The following is a 23,634-nucleotide window of genomic DNA, read 5'->3' on the forward strand; positions in this document are numbered from 1 at the left end:
GAGAAAAAGTCATGATTTAAACATTTATTTGGCTAGATATCGTTCTTTGTGAGTGTCCAAAAGAGTCATCCAAAATCACATACTTTCCATACTAGGTGAAAAATTGACCAAAAGTGGTAAAAAGGGAGACACTTTTAAAATGTACTTGTGCCTTTTGTCAGGACAGAGAAGTATAATTTCTTTAAAATACATAGCCTATGTATTTTTCTGTTTCAGGTTTAATATATTTCATATAAGTAAGTTAGCTGGGGTAGTGAGTGAAAATTGAATGTCATAATTTGCATAAAATAAAGACTAAATAAGACTAAATGTAGGTTAAGAACATTATTGTGATTATTATCAAACTGGAAAAGATGTATTTTAAAAAGTAATGTCAAGTAAAATCATGGGACACGTTTCGTCCATGTCTCAAGACAGAATCAGAAAATCACAAAGTGTGGGAACTACCAGTACAAAACTAACATAAATATTTTAGTAGACTGCAACCCTGTAATAGCTGCAGCCAAGCCAACTTATCATCATCACTCTGTCGTTTACAGATATAATTAATTAAACACAACAAATTTGCATTTTTATCTTACAAATGTAATCATCCGTTGTGTTTACAGCCAATAGGTTTCCCTGTAGTGTGCTCCGCCAATCAGATTCGTCGCTTGGGTTCAGCCTCCCGCCCTGACGGACGCATTGTGGGCGGTCCCTGCACTCCTTCAGCCAATCACAGTGTGTTTCTTTAACCACGTTGCGCGCTACCGACGAGCGACCCCGCGAGAGTATTCTAGGCCGCTCGTGTGATCAAACAGATCTACTCCGTTCCCCGGAACATCATCGAGATTAGAGGTGTGGGCTCTCAACTTTATTCCAATGGCGGACTGGGGTCCTATGAATCTGTATTGAGGTGCCGATCGCCGCATTCACACCCGTGAGTATTAACGCTTCTCCACTCTTGTGTTATTTTTAGACGCTGGATATTTTGCGCGTGTTCCCGCTGTGTTTATGTAACGCAAATGGATAATTTTTTTTCAGATCCTCACGCAAGTTAGGTGGAAATCTGGTTATTTGAGAGGGATTGAAGACGTAGAACTGGTGTATAGTAGATGTTAACCCGCCCCCGCTGCTGGAAGGTGCATATTATGGTGTTTAGTGGTGAACGGGAACGCGCGTGTAGTGTGAAACTGTAATAACGCACGCGATGCATCGCTGCAGCTCTGATGGGAAGCGGGGCACGCGAGCCTGTCATAATGCAGTTCCACAGTCCACAATGGAAACGCGCACGGAGGATAGATAGATGGAAACAACGCGCTTGTGGTAATGAGATGGCTTGTTCTGGATGAAAACACGAGTCCGACGCGATGCTATTAGTCAAGTGCGTTTACAATTCAACTTCCAAATGATATTTCTGTCGAAAGATGTGTTTGTGTGAAGCAGCGCCGTGGCAGAAATCACCCATTCACATGTGTAAATTTATCCGGCCAGCTCAATTTAGTCGCTACTTCCGCAAATAATTTGCAGTAATAAGTCTGTCATCGTCTATCTACCTACCGTCATTGTTTGGCTTTTTTTTCCACCAGTGAAACACACAATGAGTTATCAAAACGCCAAAGGTCCTGTGTGTCATTCGGTGAAGGCATATGGTGGCAGCTGTCAAAAAAATGTTTACCCTGAAAAGTGCTCTGTAAATAAATTATTATTATTATTAATATCACTTTTATCAATAACCAAGATTAAATATAAACAATAAATACATCCAAGTCACTTGAAAGTCCCATCAGGTTGGTTTATTCTTTCTAAATACTAACTACTCTAAAGTAACAAACATATTTTATGTAATGCTGTTATATTAAACCTTGCCAGCCACTGACAGTGTTTTTGATCATTTTCCCAAAAGTTTCATGGCCCCCAGAGTATTTTTTTTGTTTTGTTTGAATATCTGAACAACAATATATCAAAAGAAAGAACAGACCCTCTGCTTTAAAAAAATATATATATATATATATATATTTTATTCATGCATTCCTTTTTTATTAACACTTGAATTTGGGTAAGTTCCATAAAAAAGGCAACATTTTGAGCAAAAAGCTGAGAAAATCACGTTTTTAGATGGAGTCCATCAACACCCCCAAATCTTCACAGTCCTATAGCTCGTCCTGGGTCGACATTTCATTTGGTAACATTAGGCAGTTTTGATTTATGTTTAATATTAATGATTGTGTTACAACTGCTTGCATATATCACTTGTTTCTGCTTTTCCTTCGCCTGTGTTTTGATCGGGAGATTCAGTATTCTTTCAGAGGATGCGTAATAGCGCCCCCTACCGTACAACAGTGTAAACACGGAAAGCCATTCCCGTCAGTGGAGTTAGTTAAATGAGTCAAAGAGTTAGGCCTAATAGTCACATTTTTTCAGACCATTAGTCATCAAATTCTCAGTAAACACCACAAGTGTAAATTTATGGAGACGGCAGGTGCAGTTTTATCATATGAAAACTAGCTCACACACAGATCTTTTTGTGTTTCAAGTCATTTCAAGTACATTTGGATGTGACCACAGGTTATGATATCTGGGTGATTTGTTTACTTAGTTATTAGCCTCACCATTTTTCCAGTTTGACCAGTGCACCTGGTGTGCATTATCCTGTTTTACTGTGTTTGCCTCTTTTATGCACCTGCCTCTCCTCAACGACAGTGTACTGTTGTTGTTTTTCCTACTTTGTTCGGTCATGTCTTTTCATCATGAGACAGCAATCATATTTTAATGCTCATATCTCATATCAGTAGTGCTTCTAGAGCTCAGAAATGTCCGTCTCCTTTTTACTGTGATATTCTAGTGGGGTCACTCACTGTGGCATGTTTTGTCCTTTGTCAAATCACTGGAGCATTTTATGTTTCTCATCAAGGCTTATGAAATGGAAAAAATTTAGTTGAATGATAACTGCTTTGTACTGTATTTCAAAGCAGTTCTGTTATCCTGCTGAAGTTTTAATACCTAGCGTGGTGTGGTGTCATATGAAAGGGAAGAGCATCCATCAAAGCAGTTTAACCATCCAACCTCAGAGTAGCCCGTGAGATAACCTGATGATGGGCTGTCGTCCTCTGCGGAGCAGAAGTGCATGATTCACTTAGAGACAGCCAATCTCATGCCGCTTACTTCTCCTTAGTCATAGATACCCTGAAGACTCAAAGCTCATATTTGTCTCCTAATAATGACTTGGCTGCGCTAATCAGAGATGTGGAAAAACATTATCAGCAGATTATGTGGAAATGCAATTTGAGAGCGTTGATATTTGAGTAGCTGTTCTTATTTGGATGTTAAGTTGAATTCGCCACATGCTGTCAGTATTATTTATACATAAGCTTTCTCTGACAGTCTGCTCGCCACTCAAACACACCGAGGTGCTGCTTCTGTTTGGCCCGTCGGCCACCCTGGCTGTTGAAGAAGTGTGTAATCCGTCACATGGTATCACTGCATCCTTGTTAACAGCTTGTTTTAGGGTCATGCCATTGTCTACATGAGCAGTGCATCAGTTAATACGTTTTCGACCAGTTCGTTTACTGTGACGTGGAGAGATTCCTGTGCCGCGATCTGTATTGGTTGGACAGACGAGTTTAGCCACAGGGCACACAAAAAGTGCCATTGAGTATTGGGTGTCTCATTTGATGTCAAGTTCAGAGTTGAAGGTTAGGCTTAGCTGCGTATTTGTTCTTCTCTGTGGCACTTTGTTGCCCCAGACGTGTCAGATTGAATTTCATCTCGAGTCAATTGGCTTCAATTTGTCCATTGGGCTACTAACGAAATACGCAGGAAGTGACACGGGTGGTGTAGTTTGATTATTTGAACCGCTGATAAAATGATCTGGAGTGAAACTATTTATATCATGTGCAAGTAGAGCTGGCCTGTGTGTTTTTAAAAAAAAAAATTAATCTACTTAATCGTGTTGTCAAAAAATTGATCGATACTGAAATATTTGAAACGATTCCAATACTCCTTTTCTGCAGTATCGATACACCGATACCATCTTGCGCTCTTTTCACTCCGACGGCAAATTGACACACACCCGCCTCCATTCACTCACTCGTCTTATTCACTCTGATTGATTAGTGCTTGCACTAGCATTTTAGTCAATCCTGCAGGTTTCACGTTCACACAAAAGGCGATAACGATATGTCTCGCGATAGACACATAATCAATATCAATAAAAAATGCGTTCGATAATTTTATTTTTTTTCTTCGTCGGAAGAAACCAGAGGTTGCGAAGCATGTTTGGTTGCATGAACAAAGGCACTCACTCTCTGGTAACCTAGCAACGTTACAATGTTTACATTTTAATTATTTGAGTGTTTTCCATTGTTATGTTGACATTTCTGCCTTTATAACTGAGGGGATTATAATCAGAGAAATAATGGTTTTAAATGGTTCATAAAAAAATCAATAATTATCGATATCGACTGATATGAAACACTTATATACAGTTTTCAGTCAAATCGCCCAGCCCCTAGGCACACACACCTCAGAAAACATAAAGCCGTATCATTAACGGCTCGTTTAATTTGACTGAAGTTTATAGAGCCGCTCTCATACTCTTATGTTGCTAGACATGGAACAAACAATTGTGAAATTAGTCTTTAGGGAAGTTGAATAAAAGCACATTAAATCACTGCGATATTCAAGATATTCATTCATGTTGCTTATTCATCACAGATAAAATATTCATGTTTCTTATATCGCCCAGGCCTGTGTGCAAGTAGCCTCTTTTCTGGACTGTTCCTGTTGTACAGAACCGGCACGTCTTAGACAGTTAGTCGGGTGGAAACTAACAGCGCTGGTTTCTAGTTAGTCAGAGGGAAGACTGAATAATGGGCGTCAGCAGCAGTAAATACAGTAAGTTATTGTATGGTGCGATGCACATAAATAATGAACACAAAGGAGCTATGTGTGTCACGAAATGAAAGCTGCAGCTTTATTCATGTCCTCATTCTACCCTCGTCTAGAGCTGTGCTCATGATATCTGCATCCTTAATACTTCATAAGGATGTTTCTAGTGTTAAAAATGGAGTGAATACTCTGCTGAAATCTGAAGAAAGGGCTACACTGAGTTGTTCCTAATATATTGATAACCTATCCCCCAATGAGTTGCTAAATTGGATCTGGGCTTGTTTTCATCTCCCCCAGTTTCATACCAAAATGTCAAAAAATGATTGATTTTTGTGAATTGATTTAGGTTTTGACAATTTTTACAACAACCACCTTGGCAGTTAGAATTAACTTTTTTCCTTCCCACAATCCTTTGTTTAATTTTTTTTAGTGGTGACGCTTCAAATTGGGGGGCATTCTCCCCTTAGGCATATTTTTAGACAATAAAAAAAACACAAAAACAAGTAATAAAAACTCGGTGAGTGTTTTAGCGCAATTTTCTCACCTCATGGGATCACAACACTAAGAGATAGTAAATCTTTTCCTGGATTTTTTTTGTGCGTTCCCGAGATTAGACCTTCCTTAACATAATGCCGAAAACCCGAAGTCTCTAGGTGGTCTGGTTGAGGAGTAGATAGAAGTGCAAGATTGGTGCGCACAGACGCACAGAACAGAAATCATGAGTTAACAAGCGCAATTTCGGGGGGAAATTGCGCTAAAAAAACCTTTGTCTCTCCTAAATGTTTGCTCAATTATTGTATTTGTGTTTTTACAATATGGTAATTTTGTTGCTTAAGAGCTTGATTTCAATCTTTGAAATAAATTAAAAAAGTAGCACAAATAAATACTGTAGAATAAAGATACAGATTAAATAAAGAAGTTTTTTGGGGCAGGTCTAACACTAGTATTCAGGTACAGAAATGGAATAAAGTAAATCAAATGTAAAATAACACTGGATAGTCTTTTAGTCCTGTATAACTGAAATACATAGGCTATTAATCCTGATTCCTTACAATTAAAGCTATCTTTTGCTGTTTTATCAACATTGGCAGACACATGCTGCTGTCACTTTAAGAGCTAGTGCATGGATCCATTATACTGTTACACACGTTTATTTAAGACATAACCATCTGTTTACGAGGCTACTCGCGAAGACTGCAACTTTGACACAACTTTGTGTGCTTTTGACCAGTAAAGCGCTATAATCCGTGAAAAATAACTCCGCTTTGGTCCTCCCAAGCTGTTTGTGAGGTGGCTTTGTGTATGCGCGCAGAGAACCATCTCTCAGAGAGCGCGTGAGTACTAATAGTTTAAAATTGCTTGAATGTTTAAATTGTTTGAATGTTTAAATTAAGACTTAAAAAGACATGCAAATGATAAACTTTAGTGACGATGCAACACTGGCCCGATTTTGCAAGCGACAATTCCTTTAACTGTCCCGACTCCCGAAACTCGAGAGTCTGATATCTCACGTTTTGAGAGAGAGAAGACGCAGCACCGCTGAATCACTCACGAGTCATTTGATTTTATAAAATGTGTGGATTAATTTACTCATACAACCTAGATGCTAAAGTGAATCAATGTTTGCGGGAATTTATAAGCGCGAGACCTGCGGAAATTATATAAATAACGCGCAATACCCGTAATCAATCCCGTGCCGAAATTCGAGCCCTGCTGGAGCGCTTGAGCAAAAAATGTTAACTCGTCTTTCATCGTTCCCCGCCAAAGGAGTATACTTTGAAAGGCTTGCACACTCAATTGTGTGCAAGAATGAGCGTAACGCGGAATATAAAGTATACCCGGGCCTATATAAAATGACCAAACAGGTCTTTGCTGCAGAATTCTGTTTGATGGTCTCTGGCTTTGCTGTAAAATTCAGTCTCACTTTTGAGGTTTCTTGCTTTTTCTCTCCTTTTTATGCTTTGCTCTGTGTTTATATTTGGAAAGTGTGACTCAAAGTTGTGTTAAAGCTGGTGAGTAAAGTTTTAAGAGTAGATTTATTGGACTGGAAGTATTGGCCCTTGGGTCACAGGGGTGGGGGAGGGTGGATGGATGCTTCTTTAGGCTGACTAATTGGGCAGCAGCATGGCCAGTGGAAATGGAGGAGCGGGATGAAGGGTTTTTGTCATGGGCCTGGTGATGAAACCGAGGCTAACATGGCTGAGACATCCTGAAAGCTTCCCAGAGGGCACATCACTGCCGCCCCATCTCCTCGTCACAAAATCTGGGCGGCGCAGAACCTGCAGGTTTGCAGCAATTACTCATGCTGAATAAGTTTGTATGTTGAAACTGCGGTTGCATAACTCCTTTTAGGAGGCCTTAAGAAAGTACACCAATCGCATCAGCTGTGCGTAGAAGGGCTGGGGCACGGACAGCCCGTTTCATAACTTCTTATACAAAAGGAATCGACCATTAGCGAAGAGGGGGGGGGATGGCTTCCTGCATATGACAATGTCGGGATCTGTGAATCGCGAACGATGACTCCATTGCTCAAAGGTCGTGCACAGATGTTTGACCACAACGCGCACCTTAAGGAGACATCTTTTAGCATTTAACATGGTTGTGCGTCATCCATATTTATAGTGCACACTAGTCACAGAATGCTTAAACACTTGCTCCGGTTTGTTCCAAACTCTTTCACCAACGCTGCGGCTTACATAGTGAATATAAAAACTGTTCGACTCCTACATGTATTAATGAGCTGGATGCTGTCTGCACTTTTTATATAGATTGATTGACTGATATTGTTTTTAATATAATTTATTTATTATTATTAATTATAATTAATAGTATAGTAATAATAATTCCATTGTATTTATTCAGAGTATTTTTTATAATCAAAATGCTTTGTTTTGAACTTTATTTAACTGTTAAGCTTAAAATGCTAAATTCGTTATTTAATTGCTAATACTTCTACTACTAATAATATACTTGTATACTATTTATTAACTTTATTATTATGCCATTATATTTATACACAAGTTTTTGAAATAAGTTTATTTTCATCTGTCTAACATTCAAGCTTAAAATTATAATTGTATTTATTATTATTATTATTATTATTATGCTATTATATGTATCCGGAGTCGTTTTGCGATTCTTCTTGAGTCATCTTAAACTGTTACGCTAAAAAGGCTGTGAATGACTGTAATAGGATGTTTTTTGGCCAATACCGATAATAATTTGTAATGAACATGGATCAGATCCGTTTAACATTCAGCAGGCCAACAGAAATACAACAGAAAAAAGACACATAGGAACTAAACAGTGCTTTTTATTAGGGGTAGGCGATATACTAGCAAACAACGACGTTGTGACGTTGCTGTGCTAATCAGTCACGAAAGCTTATCGTTTGCATGCGTTTTTAATAGGGCTGCACGATATATAATTTTAGCATCGATATTGCGATGTGACTATCCCTGATGGCAAGATGTGCGATGTCAAGTATATGGATCGATCGTAGTTGATTCATACACATGAACAGAATGGTTCTGTATTATAGTACAGGCAGGCGTTTCAGCTTTCACTTTTTTTCCGAGTTCTCTCTTTTCACACATATAGCTTGCGACTTTCTCATTGCGAGACAAGTGATAGAGTTTGCTTGAATTTAAAGGTGCTGAATCCTCTGAGTTGAACATCTCCCTGAAGTGTCTTTATACAGCTTTGCACTTTTTCGGGAATGTTTTAGGAATGCAGTTAAATGCAGAATGACACGACCAGCGAGAAGAGGTCTTGCCCTTCGATTAAATGAGAGTTAGTTAGCAGTAAGCAGCACCAATGACAAATGTACTTAGACATCTGATGCTACGGCTAGAACGGTCTGCTTGTATGGAGGCACTAAGAAGTGATTAAAGATACCGGTTTAGGCTTTGATATGTTTTCTCTGATCCTACACAAAGTGGTTTGTATGATTTGTGTGCATTCAAGGCAGATTGTAAGATCATGGCCATAGTCACAATGGGTCATAGCGCGATGCTAAGATGCACCTGCCAGGCCTAATAGCGGTTCAGCTTGGTTATCTTCACTTTGACTGCAGGTTTGATCTTTAGGATTTCCGAAACGTGGTTATTGCGTGATCGCTGTATGAGGGCTTCCTAAACTAGCACTGAAAGCTTCTGTCAGCACTGTGCATTTCACAATAATTCAACCCTTTTGTTTTCCATGCAGTGAAATGACACAGAGGACATGCACATATCTGCAAGTCATATGTGTTCTGTTGCTTTCTCAATGAGTCATGATCGAGGAAGACTATTTGTATTTTAGATGGAATGAAAGATCCATGAATAATACACATGGTTGTGCCTCTGGGGGGAAGAAATAACTCTTGTTTGTTTTCTTCAATGGCATAGACTGGGTGCGTTGGTATCCTGTGGAAATGGAGTGTCTTGGTTGGAAGAGTGTTTTCTGTGGGCAAAAAAAAGACCCTGTAATGTGGGGTTGATTTATTGGCTAAAGAAAATGGTTTAAGTTTCTTGTTATTTAGACTAGTGTCAAAAATAGAGTAGTTGAATTCCTGAAGAAAAAAAAGAGTGTATTTTGCACTTTCATTTGGCTGAATGGAAACGGCAGATATATTACCCTGAGGTACTTGGAAGTTCATTGCAGTTTTTCATCGTGAGAGAAACTATTTTGTTAGTTGATTAATCTTAAAGTCATTTCTTTGGTTAATCAGGAAATGCTCTCCCTCAAAATTGAAGTTTATAATGACTGCTGTACATTGCATTATGAGGTGCCTACTCTTCTGAGGATCCCATTACATTTACAGGTCATATGAAAATATACTTGTTACGTGGAGGATTTCGTTTAGCCACATCTAATTTAAAATCTAAATGATATCCAGCAAAACCATTTTTTTTTTTGGATCAAAAGGTTAAAAACATCTCTTCCTGCGCCACTTTTCCTAGATTGTGTAGATCATATCAGAACATAGATCAAAAGATATCATATTTTACTCAAGTTCTAAATGCAAGTAAAAAAAAAAAGAAAAAAAGACTATCATGAGCTGATACTTTTCAACCAATCAGTTCGAAGGATTCACAAAGTAATGATTCGCTGGTTTAAATGAGATTAATTGTCTTCTGAATGAACTCTATGAATCATAATATAATATATATAATACATAATATAGCAAGTTTTGTGTACTTTAGGTTCATAACCTTTATTGACACATATACCAACATGTAGTTAAAGATGTACGCTTGCATTATTATTATTAATCTTTGTAATAAATGACACTACTGTTCAAAAGTTTGTGGTCAATACGATTTTTTTTAACATGTTTTTTTTTAAAAGTATCTTATGCTCACCAAGGCTGCATTTATTTGATCAAAATACAGTAAAAATGTTAATATTGTGAAATATTACAATTTAAAATGATTTTCTATTTTAAAATCTAATTTATTCCTGTGATTCCAAAGCTGAATTTTCACCATCATTACTCCAGTCTTCAGTCTCACATGATCCTTCAGAAATCATTCTGATTTACCAATTGCAGCTCAAGAAACATGTATTATTATCAGTTTTGAAATCATTGTGCTGCTTAAAATTTCAGGAGTCTTTGAATAAGAACTGCATTTATATGAATTGGAAATATTTTATAGCTTTTGTAGTCTTTACTGTCACATTTGAACAATTTAATCCTTATTGCATCCAAATTGCAAATTGCATCCTTGTTAAATAAACGCATTAATTTCTTAGAAAAAAACATACTGACCCCAACATTTTGATTGGTAGTATATATTTAAAAATAAAAAAGGCTATTGAATAAAAAAATATAAAAAAAGTTGCAATAGAGCTGCAACTAATGATTATTTTAGTAATCTGTCTGTTGATTTCTTTGATTAATTGAATTTTAAAAAAGCAGAATTTCCTGTATCTTCTGAGAAAATAGATCAATGCTTTGATCAACCTTTTGCTTTTTGGCCTTTTTAAAACGTGCTTTTATCATCACTATTAAGACCTTGTTTAGCCTTTCAAATGTTTGTTTGCTCTTCCTGTTCTTACCAATTTAAAAGAATCAAAGACACTCATTCAATGCACCGCTGCACCAAGACTGAAGACCTCCGATGCAAAAGCCTCTAAAAGCCACCTATGTCAAAAATTATTGAGTGAATGCTCTCTGGACATAGTAAACGCTCATCAAATCTAAATCGCTAAATCCCAGCCTGAGCCCATTCAGAAATGTCAGTACTTGGGTAGAAATCTATACATATGAGCCTGATAAAAATGTTAATATTAAAGACAAACGTTAGGCTTTTGCATCTGAAATCTTCATTTACTGTCCTGCTGTTTCCGCTAGTGTTCTGTGGCACACAAGGCTGAAACGAGCATCTAGTTTTTTTGCCGCTCAGTGATTGGCCGGCGGTGGATTCCCTGGGAGCCATTATTCTGTTGTTCTGCAGCGAGGCCATCTGCTCTTTCTTCAGTGTCTTTGCACAATCTGCCTCGTTGTGTCCGTCCATCCTCCGTCTCCCACCGCAGTGTATGGAAACTTCATCACACGCTCCTCTGGCTTGCAGTGAAGGTTGTGACGTAGTGTGTGTGACTTGTCTGCTTTTATTTGTCTCAGGAACTGCGCAAGCGTAGTAATGGGGATACAGATGTACTATTTCTCACACATACATGCGTAACTGCAGTAGCGCAACATGGCTATAATGCATTATTGTACATGACAGGGTGTTTCTTTGCTAAATGATGGGAGAAATCGTTTGTAACGTAACACAAACTTGGGTGTTCTTGGCTTTCGGCCTCTGTCGTGACTAAGAGAGAGGCTGCTGTAGACAGCACCCCAATTATGTGGGTCGGTGGATTGGCTTTCAGGAATTAATGTAATGAATAATTGATCACAGTCGCCTTCATGTGGATGCTGACTAATCGTGCTCACCTGAGGCTGTGGAACGTTTTGTTTTATGTTGTTGCTGAACTGAAAAAACTGTTGCACAACTTTTTTTTTTAAGACTGGATTATATTCATACATGGTGAATATTCAATCAATCATTCAAGAAAAGCTCTTTTTTTAAAGTAGGGAATCAGCTGTTAGCAGAAGGAATGGGAATCTTAAAGGGATAGTTCACCCAAAAATGAAAATTGTCATGTAGGCTACTCATGTGTATCGTTCCAAATCACTCTCTTCAGTATACAATGAATAAGGATGAAAACGCCATAAAAGTAATTATGACTCGTAAGCTGTATTCACAGTTTTTTGAAGCCGAACAATCGGTTTGGTTGAGAAATGAGTTAAAATTTTGATAATTATTCTCAAAATATCTTGAGCTTGTTCTTTGGCACATTCATGACACAAGTAATGATTTCTAATTCACAAACGAGTTCTTTTGAGTTGAATCCTTTCAGTGAATCAGTTGATTCACTTCTTAAAACGGTTTAAGGTTTTGCTCACAAAAACAATGCAGCTTCTTTTTCAATTGTTTCAAAATAATTCATCTGTAACTGTACACTAAACAAAAAAAATATATTTGAGAACTACTTGAAAAAAAAAAAAGGTAATGTAGTTAAAGAGATACTTTCAGAACTGGGTTATCATATTTGGTACATGTTGACACATATCAAAAACAGTCAGTAATCATAAAGCCTAAAGTACTCTAGATTACTCACAAGTTTGAGACTTAATCATGAGTATTTTTGACTAATTTATTGAAAAGTCATTCATACAATCCAATTACACTCACTGGTTATGCTGTATGTTTGTTGGCCCCACAATTAATTTGATCTAGAAATCTTTTGTGACATTATAAATGTCTTTCCTATCACTTTTCACCATTTTAATGCAACCTTGCTGAATAAAAGTATTGATTTCTTTAAGAAAATGTTTTTGCTACTCCAAGCTTTTGAACGATTGTTTTGTTTCTGTTTGCAAGCTCACTGAGCTCCTGATACCCAGCCCTAGTTATCGGAGTCCTCAGAGGAACTGTCATCCTCGAACTCTTCATTTCTGTCATGACTGCTCACAGCTTTTTTTATGTGTGTTTGATGGATGAGTCAGTAACTCCACCATTCCTCCTCCTCCCGTCCCCCTTTCTCTGTTTGATCTCTACTTCAGGGCAGAGGTTGGTGGTTGCTTGAAATGATTTGAGATTTGAGTTTGTTTTGTTTTTTTGCAGAGATTGTCTCAACAACAACTACTACTACCAGGAGTTGAGGTAAATTGCACTTATGCGGCACTTCCCAATTCCCCCAGATCAAATTTTTTAGGATGTATGGAGCTACGTGCCTGTATTCCACCCCTGGTACCTTACAGCCCAACTCAATGCTGGAGAGAACAGTGTCTGAGGCAGGTGGACCTGAAATCCACTGATGAAAAAATAATGAAATGGCTGGAAAATATAGGTTGTTAACTGCACTCCTGACTGGATTTGAAGGCTGGTGGATTTTTCAGTGTGGTGTTTTTTTTAATGTGACCCAGTTTTTCTCTATGTATGGTGCAGTGGCTGGTGCATATGAGGCAGCGTGAGGAAGATGGACTACTTGTTGAAAAATGAACGGGAAAAATCTCTAACCAGTATATGGCATCTGTAGCAATTAAAGTCCCACATTTCAGTTAAAAGAGGCAATTGTGGAGGCACATTTTGTGTCTTTACACTAGTAAACTTGTGCATTAGCTGAATCGGTCTAAATAATTGTTATTTGAGTGGTTTAAAGTAGAGATGCACCGTTTGCAATTTTCTTTGTCTTTTGTTTTTTTTTATTAACATAACAGACTGCAGCAAGAATATTAGGCTGCTGTCACTTTAAGAGTTTATGCATGGATATGCGTAATCTTTCTCAACTAATTAGGTTCCAAAACTGATTGTTTAACTGAATAGGCTACTCGCCAAAACTGCCATTTTGACATAATTTTAGGAATTAGTAAAATTTTGCACAATACAAGCACTATTAAACCAGAGCGAATGAGACGAGTGAGTGAGAGGAGGCGGGTGTGTGTCACTTCTCCGTCGGAGAGAAGAGAGTGAGAATGTACAGCTGACGTTATTGCTGAACGTTACTGACGATGAACCATCTCGGAATTGGAAAGACGTAAGACTGACCGGCCAGTCACCGGTCCGATCATGTCCCTGCCGATTCCGGTCCCTGGCTGGTCGATTGGTGCATCTCTAGTTTTAAGAGTGATTCGTGTGGGAAAAAAAAAAAAAAAAATCATGATGTTAAAAAAATATGTATAAATATTTATAAAACTGATAGTTCTGGTCCTTGATTCTGATTGGTTGAGCTGTGTTCGAAGCCGTTGTAAATGACTCTACAAACATATACCTGTTAATTTATTCAAATAAATAGTTTTGTGGACTAACCATTTTATAAAAGCAATAGCCAAAGCCCCCTCAAGCCATGGTTTACATTGAATTTGTAACTCTGCTCTGTGTCGTGCCTAAAAACGCCCCTTAGCTGTTCTAAATTCATGGTAAACCACTGCTTCTTGGAGCTTATTGCTTTAAAATCAGCAATAAAAATATATAAAAATATATTTAAAAAAACATATTTTATTTATATAAATATAAAATAAATTATTTTATTGAACAGATTTTGTTTCTCCATTGAAGGTGATGTACTTGCATTATAAAACATAAAATGCACATTAACATCAAGCTAGTTATAATTGACTTCTTCAGTCCTTCATAGTCACAACAGCCATGGCTTGCTTGTCAGCACTTAAAACTATTTTTATTGTGTCAGCATGTTAATATAGTGCCTAAAATAACGCTGTAGAAGGGCTGAATTCACACTAGCAAGAAATAGTTTGGCAAATTGCTTCCCATGGGCAGTTTCATTGTTTAGTTTTGCTCTCACACCCTGCCTATCAGTGTTTTCTGAAATATTATGTGTCCACTTTTTGTCATGCCTAAAAACACTCCTTAACTCTGGTAAAGTCATAATATAATAATAGCCTTGAGTGACTTACTGCTACAAGACTCTAGCTATTACTTTAAAGGGATTGTCCATCCAAACAACACTGGACCCCCTTGACTTCAATTGTAAGTACAGAAATACACTGAGACATTTTTTGAGACGTATCATCTTTTTAATATTCAATAAACAGTTTATTTATTGTAATTTTGAAGAATTATTTTGAATTATTAGCTTACAGGCTTCTATACATCGTCCGTTGGCGTTATTTTGTCACTTATTGGGAGCTAGTATGCTAGCTGGAGCCATTTACCTCCAGTCTTTGTGCTAAGCTAGGTTTAGCGGTGGGTGCATCAGACAGAGTTACGGCACGCACGGAGATGAAAAGGGGATGTATGGACTTATCTAACTTTCCAAATTTCGACATTTTTCACAATCACGACAGAAAATCAAAACCCTACGTGATCCTCCTAAAATGGCGTCCAAACAAGTTACCCAGAACTCAACATGGCGTGACGTCCGCTTCATATTCTCTATTATTGACGGATAAGTGTTCATGGAGGATCCAGCACGATCATTTTTTCCTGATAACACCGAAAAGAGCTCAATACTCTGTAATTTTTGGTCATACAGAGTAAGACAACATTCAAAACTGTAAAGGGTCTACTTTTGTACGTCTCTGTCTCTGTATACTGGAGTGTGTCACACCGTCTCCTTTCTGTTTTTTCCTGACTCATTCTTAATCTTTACATTTGCTGGTTCGCTGCGGCAAGCTTTATGTGTGCGCTTGAGCGCTTAATGTATATATTTAAAGGCTCAAAATTATGGTTTGGTAATTCTCTCTAATGTAGGACAATGTTAGCAATGTTACATATAATATTCTTTCTCAGCCCTGAAACTCAAACCATTTTCCGATGCCACATCCCAGTATATATTTAAGTATTTAAATTAACATCATAAACATGCGATTAGTCAACTGTTGGCTTAACTGAACAACTACTAGTCGACTAGTAAAATCTTTAGTCAGGGGAAGCCTTTTTTAAAGAAAGTCTCTTTCCCCTTTCTTCTGTTCTGAAGTGACCCGAGGTGCAGAATATCTATGATTACAGGTTGCGTCATGCATTTTGAGGGAAAGGAAACGAATTCCTCTCTTGCTTTGTTTGAAATGCCATTCTTTTATGCACAGCAAAGATCCTGTGTTTTGACTGTCCTGTTTGTCATTAGGGTCACATTTCAATGAGTGCACGCAGATTTTGAACGTGGCCCGGTAATGAAACCAGAATACCAAAACAATGTCAAGTGCAATGAGGTGCGCCGTGGACAAGCAGAGGGTTCCTTTTTATTTTGCTGTTGTCATCTGTCTTGCTGAGATTGTTTATTTCTGACATTTCTTTCCCCCCTCTTCTCTTTGGGTTTTGTCAGCGTTTTCTCTCTCTCTCTCTGCGTCTGTAGTGGTGCACTCAGCAAGGGTGAGTGTGATGCAGCAGTGTTTTCTAGTTCATGTCAATCACTGCCAAGTGTTTAGTTTTCTCTCCGTATATTTTACCGCACTTGCTGCTTTAATAAAGCAATAAGCCATGATAAGCTGTCCGGTTGGGGCTTTACAACAGGCATGAGGTGTTCTGTTGCTTAAAACACCTTTGACCATGGTAAAATCTTGCATTGTATTATTGCCGCTTGACCACTTGGATTAAAGTACCAAATATATATATATATCTGTAGTTGTTCATTGTCTGAAACTCTGGCCATTAATATAGAATGTGTGGTTACAGGTTTGACTTTTTAAAGCAACACTAAGGAACTTTTCCTCTTCAGTCGCCCTACAGGTTGTAAGCAGAATTGTCCATTACCGCTGTCGTAAATAAAAAATGTTCCTTAGTGTTGCTTTAACTTTTGATCGACTGACCTTTAGGGCGCTTTCACACTTGGTTCGATTGCCTGTTCCCAACCCGAGTTCGACTGTTCCCCCCTCCCCCTGCCCCCGATGGACTGTTCACATTATATTATTTGTATCCGAACCGCGGTACGTAGGGCTGGGTACCGAGTTCGATACTTTTTAGATACCGACCGAATTGCCTCGATACTATCGAGTATCGAAAAATGACTTGTTTTTCGGTACCAGATTTCGATACCTAAGGGGTTAACTCGTCAACGTCAGTGCTCAAACAAATACATATGAAATGCACAACGACACGCCTAAAGTCGCTCACGCACATACACGCAAACTCTACACACACGAGACGCGCGGAACTGTCCACACACATTCTCATATGAGACGCGAACACACACACACACACACACACAAACTCGCGCACATTCTCAATGAGACGCGAGCACACACACTCACAATACCCTAATGTGGAAAAGTCGATTAAAAGTGTGGCTGCATTTCTCCAGGCTCGATGCCAACAGCCCGATGCAGTATTTGCGGTAAAATAATTGCTGCAAAGACGGTACCGCGACAGATATGATGAAGCCCTTGACAGTGCACGGAGTAAACATAAGAGCAGAAAGTTGCTCCGTCTTTGACTGGTAAATGAAGAGATACCTTGTTGATCACTCTGACAGTGTTTATATTGCAATAATGACCTACTGAATGTACACTGCCGTTCAAAAATGTGTTGGTCAGAATTTTTTTTTCAGTAAGGATGCATTAAAGTGATCAAAAATGACCTTAAAACATGTGTAATGTTACAAAAGATTTCTGTTTCAAATAAATGCTGTTCTTTTGAATTTTCTATTCATCAAAGAATCATGAAAAAATGTATCATAGTTTCCAAAAACTGTTTTCATATTTCTGAAGGATCATGTGACACTGAAGTAATGATTTTGAAAATTCAGCTTTGACAACACAGGAATAAATTACATTTTGAAATATATTCAAATAAGATTTTAAATTGTAATACTATTCCACAATATTACAAGTTTTACTGTATTTTTGATCAAACAAATTCAGCTTTGGTGAGCATAAGCTCTTTATAAAAAAATATTTTGTACCTTATGTATATGTATAAGGAATATTTTGTTCCTTTGTGCTTTTTTTGTTCCTTTGTGCACTGACTAAGGAGCATGAGTCAAACTGAAAAAATAAAACCAAAGTTTTTCTGAGGTAATGCGTTATGTAATCTTGTTAAAATGGATTTCATAAAATTGGTATCGAAAAAAGTATCGTTTAGGAACCGGTATCGAAATCAAGGTATCGGTATTGGTATCGAATTTTTTTAACGATACCCAGCCCTAGCGGTACGCTTGCGTCATCAAGCTGCAGCTGGCGCGTAATCCTGTTGCTTGGTAACCGCTATGAATGAAAATGTCCGCATGTTTATGTGTGTTTTCCAGTTGCGTTTTTATGTTTTCGTCAGCCCATACATCTAACAAGGTTTCAATTTGTTCTGATGACCAAAGTAACCCTTTCCGCTCATCTTGAAAGTGTGTGCGACTGACGACTACATTATACGTCATCAATAGCGGTTCACTTCCGCGATTTGGTACGATTGCGTTCATATCAGCAGAGAGCCGTACTGGAGTTCACATGAGCCGTACCCCGGACCACCCTTTTTAAGCGGACTCGAGTATGGTACGCATGTGCGCACCTGAGTTCGGAAGACAGCGTTCACATCATCCAAGCGAACCGAACTCTGACGTCATTCGAACCCGGGTGCGCACCAGTGTGAAAGCGCCCTTAATGTGGCTTATCCAATCAGAATCTAAAGTCTGCATCAGTCGTTTCACGTCAAGCCTAAATGCTTCTTGCAGCTTCTGTTTTGGGTATAAATTCAATGCCTTGTTTATCTGGAAATACATGCTACACTTCCTCTCCATCTGTCTGTGTCTCTCTCCTGTCTCACAGACTCTCAGCATCTGAGTGACAGCTTCCGCCGGGAGCACTCCAGCCATAGAGAATTGTTTCCTCTCCTTTCTTAGCACTGCTGACAGGCTGTCTGTGACATATTGGGAATACAAGGGACTGAGACAAAAATGTGATATTTGTGTCTCAGTCCTTGTGGATGTAGCTGTTGTGGTTAAAATAAGAAGGTCGCGTCATGTGTTTGTACTTTCCACTGATAGCTTTCCTCTTCATTTGTTAATGATGGAGAGTTTTGCATTCTGTTACACTGTTACATTCAGTTTCATGGCACGCCTCGGTCATATTTTACTTGAGCTAGCTAATGTGAGGACAATGTACAATGCTCTCATTTCGAAACAATTTGAGGTGAGCTGCATAGAAATTAGACATTGTTAGGCACACATAGGCAGTATTTTAAGGCATCATGGGTGCTTTGTAACTCAGATGCACTTTTTAAAATCCTTCTGGAAGAAATTGAAATTGCCACATGCTGTTGCAAATTGCAAAGCTTTATTTAATAATTGTGAGATAAGATTTAGTCAAACACCATCAGATTGACTAAAGAAACGCTGTATTATTTCATCATTTTTTTTACTTGACGACAACCTTTGAAGTTTTGCGAGCTATGTTATACAGAGCCTTTCCTAAGTTTTCTGTTGCACTGACTGAAGGTGTAGTCAAAAAAGTTCCATTGTCTTTTGTCAAGAGTGTAGAAAAGTATGAAGCACAGCTCACACGCAATTCACTTTCAAACAAAGCAGCTTTCTTTTAGTCAACGTGGCTAAATCTGTTGCAAAATTTGCATGTTGAAATCTTTTGCTCTCCACACAAAATTCCCGATTGTGTGGATTCCTATTGGAAGAATGACTGTAGCCATTTCGCCTGAAAAACACCAGTGAATGTGACAGTCCCTTGAGTGTTTGTTCACAATGCTTTTGAAAGCACTTTTCTTAGCAAGCTAATCTTACATCCGTATTTAGATGTTTGTCTGAGTCTGTTGTGTGTACTCGAGATTAGGAAATTTAGGAGACCGCACTGCACCTAGTTATCCACAGGTTAAGAAGTGCCATTGCTTCCCATAAGAATATTTTAGCTCATTTAATTTTACACATTTTTATGTGAATTACAGTTCTGTGCCTTTTTATGTAGAGCACTTCAGCTAAACACTCTGCATTTGAGACAAAAGCCACTTAACTAGCACCTGCACCATTATTATTTAATGAAGCAACAACCACGTTCCTCGCCACCCTGTATTTGTGGCACCAGATTTAAGGGTAAATTAGATTGTTCACCTCCATAAGGATCAGCATGTGTAAAGAAGATGTTTAAATAATTGCTGTTTTTGTGTTATGACACCCACCGTGACGGGATCTGACTGTCTGTATTATTTGTTTGTTGTTTAGCCAGTCGTGTTGTAAAGCTGTTTGATTCCGGGTCTTTCTGCCGCTCCCACCGCGCAGTTATGGATCGTCGTAGGCGTCTGGTGTTAACGCTTATTTTTAACCTCAATAGGAAGTTGGAACAAAGCTTCCCAGTGTCCCGCTCTCACCGTGCAGACAGGAATATTACCTCAGCGGACTGCCTGTGTCTGAACACATTTATATACATTTTTATAGAAATGCGCACACGCTGGGATCTCATTAAGTTGTTTTGTGAAAATGCTACAGCATCAATTATTCAAGAGTTGGTTTATTGTAAAGGCTTGGATTTCCTCTTGGATTCCTGACGGTTGGGTTTCTCGTGGTCTTTTATTCATGGGCTGGTGAATACGGTGTAGCAGGCCGGTTTCCCTGAGCAGTTGCAGACGCAGAAGTCAAGTTGAGCTGCATCAATTATGGTGGTCTGAGGGACGTTTTTTTCTCTTTGTTTGACTGCTTATTACATGCCGAATTAGTCAAAAGCCTTGAGACAAAAAGAATCGACTTTGCAGATGTACTGTTCATACATTGACAAGGAGCAGAGTAATGATGGGTTAATAATTCAGCATCTCGGGTCTTAAAACAAAGGTTGCTGTTTAGATTTAAAGCAGGATATCTTGTCGTGTGTGTTTGGATGTGGGGAAATATCAAATATTTCTATAAATGCATACTTTTTTGGCAATTTCACCGCCATATTCAGTTAAGACTTTAGAAACTTTGGTTTGGAGCCTTCAGGCTAGTGTCAAAAATAAATGTTATTTTATCAACATTTGCCCCACTGAAATCGCATTTTTGAGGGCTTTTTTCTTTTCTTAATCTGGACATTTGTTGAAACTGTTACCTATAAAATAAAATAAAATAAAATAAAATAAAATAAAATAAAATAAAATAAAATAAAATAAAATAAAATAAAATAAAATAAAATAAAATAAAATAAAATAAAATAAAATAAAATAAAATAAAATAAAATAAAATAAAATAAAATAAAATAAAATAAAATAAAATAAAATAAAATAAAATAAAATACGAGTTGTGAACGTTTAGTTTGCAAAACAAAGTTGCATACTACTAATACTACTACTATTAATAATAATAATAATTTAATTTAGTAGTATTATTATTAATATTATTAGTAGTAATATTCATAATGTAGGCTATATTGTTTTCATTGTAGTCTCATTGCTTTTGTTTCAAAATTGGTTCTGCATGTCGACTTTTAGGTTTATAAACAACATTCTCAAAAATATTCTCCTTGGAGACAGTGATTTTGACGGTGTTGACGCTCTTTGGGTAAATTATCGATTTATGAATGGCTTATTTCGGTTGTTTTTACTTATTTAGCAGGTTTGCATAAAGTGTGTAAAATATGACATTTTTGGGACTTTTGTTTATCACTTGCCGTGTCATTTACCCCTTAAAGGGACAATGTGTAGGAATTTCTCCCATCTAGCGGTGAAATTGTATTTTGCATTCAAACGAATATTGCTCTCCAGCGCCTCGCTTTTTCAAATGCGTGTTGCATCTACAGTAGCCGTTACGTACCATAAAGCTATGACAGGATGTCTTTTAATAGCACTTCATCGAGTTCTACTGTCTGTCTATATAAATGAGCCAAAAATACATTTTCTAGCTTTTCTCAGTCTAGAAGGCACCAAAATAATTTCACATTTCTACTACATAAATGACCCAATTTAAATACACATTCATCTTTCCAGCGGTGAAATATCCCTTTAATTTCGATTTGATTTTTTTATTTTCTAGATTTAGTTGTAAGTTTGTTTTACTGTACTTGCATAGAAATATTGGCCCGTGGGCCCAAATGTCAGCTAATGTACACTAGAATATAAAGTAAAAGGCAATTGAAACTTGTACTTTTGTAGAACTAAGAGAGAAGAAAAAAAAAAAAAAACGTTTGAATTTGGTGGGAAATTAGGTATTATTTGGTTTACAGTATTTGAATGTCCAAGAGTATTAGTCATACGTTGATTTCAATTTATCTTTAAGTGTAAATCTTTATCAGTTGTAAATGCTAAAAATATGGTTTCTCTGTATCATATATTTGAGGATATAAATGTGTTTTCCAAGTGAAAAGATGTGAGGGCCCACGGTAAAAATGATGGGCTCCTTTGATCTAGATGACAGCTGGTCAGTATTTATGCGGGACAGAAGTTCAGCCCTTTTCTTCTCTTCTCTTCTCTACAGCCCACAAACAGCCTGGTCTGAGTAAAGCCCCACGTCTCCTCCGTTTAACAAAGGCCTCCGTGGACGAGCTGCGTAATGTTGTGTTTAGCTGTAGTAATTTAAAGCTGATAAACCGAGCAGACGTTTCAGGCTCGATGGAGAGGAGCTGCAGAGGAGTTTACGAGCGCAAGCTCTCGAATGGTCTTGGTGGTGGAGAATGTTCAAGCCCCGGGGGGAGCTGGAGCGTTTCGGTCCCTGTCTCTGTGAATCAGCCCCATCGCCCAGAAACCCGACCACATCTGGCACCGTTTCCACTACTGAATCCCCCGTGCAACATGTAGGGGCCTTTTTTTCTTTTTTTTTTTTCTTTACCAAATTCCGTTTTAATCTTTCTTGATTCCATTTTAATGGTTAAATAAAATTTCAGTAAGCAAAAATCATGTCTAATTATTGGAATAATGAAACTTATATCATTTAACAACCATTTATTAAAAAAAGTAACAAAAATAAAAATTTTAGGGCTCTGTAAAATCATTTTTTCCCCCCAAGTTCTGTTTTGTTTTATTTTATTCGAATAGTTCTGGATTGAGTTTTAATGGTTTAATTACATTTTAATAATAATAATAATAAACATTTGATTGACAAACGTTTGATCAATTGAATAAAAAAAAATTATTATTATTAAAATGTGTTTTAACTTTTATTATTATAATTACTACTACTACTACTACTTTGAGAAGTACATTCTGCAATAAAATAGTAATATATTTCAGTCAATTTCTTCAAGTTAAACTGAACTTTTTTTTTGACATGTTGTCGTTAAGACCTTTCCGTATCTGTTTAAATTATATGTCGATAGTTATAGTTTTATATAAGTGCGTGTGTATACTCACTCACTCACTCACACACACACACACACACACACACACACACACACACACACACACACACACACACACTCTTAACCGATATATATATATATATATATATATATATATATATATATATATATATATATATATATATATATATATATACATATATACATACACACATATATACACACACACTCTTAACTGATATATATACATATATACATACACACACACACACACATATATATATATATATATATATATATTTATTATTATTATTATTATTATATATATATATATATATATATATATATATATATATATATATATATATATATATATATATATATATATATATATATATATATATATATTTTTTTTTTTTTTTTTTTATACATCAAATTTGCCATATTCCATGACATTCTGCGTTATACTGTAAATTGAATTTTTATGACTGGATTGAGTGTTTCCGTCCGTGTTTTCCGCTTCGCATAAATCATAGAGGCCAACAGCATCGCAAAAGGCCAAAGACGAGGAAAAATAATGCCCT

The 23,634-nt window shown here is 37.2% G+C and overlaps 1 protein-coding gene across 2 annotated transcripts in view; it reads left to right on the forward strand.

Moving 5' to 3' along the window:
- The first annotated feature begins 701 nt into the window (after nt 1-701).
- adarb1b (adenosine deaminase RNA specific B1b) overlaps nt 702-23,634 on the forward strand; it is a 153,182-nt gene continuing 130,249 nt past the window's right edge. The window contains exon 1 of one of the 2 annotated variants that reach the window (XM_084121901.1): nt 702-919. The gene's annotated coding sequence lies outside the window, so the exon portion shown is untranslated. The remainder of the gene's footprint in view (nt 920-23,634) is intronic. The other variant, XM_084121902.1, reaches the window with a different exon arrangement.

Source organism: Abramis brama, assembly GCF_963993115.1.
Source record: "Abramis brama genome assembly, chromosome: 8".
Taxonomy (NCBI): domain Eukaryota; kingdom Metazoa; phylum Chordata; class Actinopteri; order Cypriniformes; family Leuciscidae; genus Abramis; species Abramis brama.